Raw genomic sequence first — 3,395 nt, forward strand, 5'->3', positions numbered from 1 at the left:
TATGTCTTCAAACCAAATATAGAGTACCGTTTAATTTTACGGACTGAAATCCCTCCAAATGTTGAATGTTTTATTCAACAAGAATAGTGACATTTGGAATACCCTTCATATATTCTAGGAACAGACTTACATATCTATTCTTCATTTGAAAAGTAGATTAAAATTGAATAATGTATTATTATAGTTTATCTAGCTTGTAGTTAAATACATGAAATGAGTGTGTGTGTGTGTGTGTGTGTGTGGGTGTGTGTGTGTGTGTGTGGGTGGGGGTGTGTGGGGGTGTGCGTGTGTGTGTGCGTGTAGTATGTGCTTTGTGCTGTACAACTTTGTTGTTTTTTTCTTATTTTGATCCTATATATTTCTTTAACAATGAACATTTCTTTCTCAAATTAACAACATTGATACTTACAAAAACTACAGTATATGTTTGCATGTTTCATGGTTAATACACCGGTATTTCACATTTACTGTATTTTTTAACCTGTATGTTTCCAATGAAAACTATAATTAGCCTACCCAGCAACGATGTGGAAAGCGCCCAGGTGCTTGTTTTACATACCTGTCAACCCCGGGCTTTGCTGAATCTTACAAAAGTTTTAATTTGCCCATACATTTCTGTATATAATCTTACACAGTATCTACATATAATCTTACACAGTATTTATCGCTCAGCGGGAGAGATGGGGGAAACGGAATGGATATTTCTATATAGAATCTTACACAGTGTTTATTGCTGAACGGGGGGGGAACTTTGCTCGTGAAAGTAGGCCGAAGTTTGCAGTCGGAATCGCTAACAGACGCTCCAGATTTTTTTTTTTCCCGTACAAAAATTGTTATACACAATTTGAAATGATCAAAAAACGTATAAAATACGGGGAAAGCGTACAAGTTGACAGGTATGGTTTTGGAATGAGCTGATGTCATCAAGGACTTCATTAGTGCATCCTTAGCATTATCATCTGGCGGAAAATAAACAGCTACAAGGAACTCGGCCGCAAACTCCTTAGTTACTTGGTAATTAGCAGTTTGGAGCAGCAAGTTTTTTCCGGCTTGTGATTTATTCATGAGTACTCCTTTGCCAGTTATCCTTGACTCATCCATTTTGGTTTCGAGTGCATGGACGTTAGCTAGGAAGACAGTTGGAATCAGTGGCCTACTAGTTTTAGCTTAGCAGGTAAGTCTGCCCACTTGCCTCTGTTTTGTCTCAGCATGCAGCATTCCCGCATGCAATCAAACATCTGTGCTGGCGCTCTGCTCCACCAGTTCAATGTTTTTTAAAAGACGTAATCTTCACAGCTTTGTCTTTTGCTCCAATGACGCAGTTATCATCACACAACTGTCTGAGCTGTATGATATTTTGTTAGTGATGTTTTTAATGGCTAGTAAAGTTCTGACAATACTGGAAGCTTGAGAAGCCACACCACCAACAACGCCTGGTCATCATTGTAGACTATTCACACTTACATTTTCACTGTCACTGAGTGGGCACTGAACCCATGCGACCTGCATGGACATCAGACAAGCTTTTACACAGTGAGTTAATCTTAACATAATTTCCAAAGTCTGGCCAGGGGGCCAAATTTGGCCCGTGTTCAAATTTCCACTGGCCCGCAGCCTCTGACATAAAATAAATACTGTGCGGCCCATCAGTACTGCTGACCACAGTAGAAAATACATGTGAAAAAAGATATTTTATATTTCCACAAAAGCACTCTCGGGTACTTTAAGAAATGCGCTCCAAGCGTGCTCTGCCGCTCCGAACACAACACTCTCAGTCATGCTGGAAGTCAGAGTCAGGCTGCACGACCTTTGCGTGGCCCTTTCCAGCCCATTTCTAAAACAGAGACTGTAGTGAAGAAAAAGAACATTGGCAGAGAGGGCCGTTGCTTCCAGGACAAGTGGAAATTGGAAATGTCACTGAAATACAAAACACTGTGTCCATTTAGGTCGCTAGGAGAGTGACTGATTTCAAGAAATTCTGTATCAAGAGTCACTACCAGATGAAACATGCAAACTGTGACAAGGTAAATGGTAACAAATGTGAAAAATTAAAGCAACTGGAAGCTGTATGGTCGGCCCCCGCACATTTTCATCTGGCCCTCTTTACAAAAGGTTTAGACACCCCTGTTCTACACACTGCCTGTGTGTAAGCACTTTCTCAGCAGATGGTGATGAGGTCATATTGAGGTGAATAAAGTAGGCAGGTGGCAGATGCAGAAGCTACACCTTATCAAACACCTCTGGCCCCACAACACAAAGACCCTAAAGGCCCAGTGTTGAAGATTGAGAATATAAGAAAGTAGCATGGCAGAAGACAAACAAAGTAGCTTTATGGTAATCCAATGTCATTGGGATTAGAAACTCAGTGAGTCATGTTTTCTGTATTTTACTGTTATTATACACTGGCAATTTAAGTTAGAGCTGACGAGGACCTAAGGATGACACAGATGTGCGTGCACACGCACACACACACGTATATTTACTCACTGTACAACATTGTATAAAGTCACGGGAATTTATTATTATTGATGACAGCAGCTGTACAGCTATGGCATTAAAATAGATTAAGATACCCAAACACATGGATGTACAGACACGGCAATGGCACACAGACACGCCTGAGTAAATACAGTAATTAAATATTCAATGACATATTTGTTTAATTTAGGCAATCGAGCTAATGTAGACTAATCAACAGTATTTTCAATACAACTCATTTGGTTGTATGACACGGCTATACAGACAAATGACATGAGATTACCAGGGATGCACAGTAGTGTTGGGTCGGTCTCGAACGATTCGTTCAAAAAGAACAAATCTTTTCAGTGAACGTGAGTGAATGGATCACTTCCTCAAGTGTTTTGTTCTTTTTTATATATATCTTTATTCAAGCAAAGAACACGTACAGAACAGTGATTCGTTCTTTTCTCCGTTCAAATGAGCTCAGGGGTGCTGGGGGGGTCAACGATTCAGAGAACGAATCTTTTGAACGACCTGAACACTTTTAACATAACCAAAATATTGAACATGAAACAATACACTTGTATGTTTTCAGTATGTGTCAACTGCATTTTAGTTTGATGAAAAAAAAGTAATGTAAAATAAATTGCATTTATTGAATGATTTAACATAAAAAAATTGGCAAAAGTGGTGAATAAATTCAACATTAATTTCAGAAAGCCTCGTTTTTCTCCCCTGCAAAGACTGTCTCCCAGGCATGTGATATTATTGGTCCTGCAGTGCTTACATATATATTCGTTTGTAAATTTTAAACGTGACTTCTTTTTCTCTGGTGGCACTGATTTATGTAAAGAAGGAAAATCCAAGCTTTTGAGAAAAAATCTCGTCCTCGGAGGCACTTGACTGCCTGTGGCGCATAGATGGTTTCTGCCTCC

This window comes from Filicampus tigris, chromosome 14 (assembly GCF_054856515.1).
Source record: "Filicampus tigris isolate MCC_2025a chromosome 14, RoL_Ftig_1.0, whole genome shotgun sequence".
Taxonomy (NCBI): Eukaryota; Metazoa; Chordata; class Actinopteri; order Syngnathiformes; family Syngnathidae; genus Filicampus; species Filicampus tigris.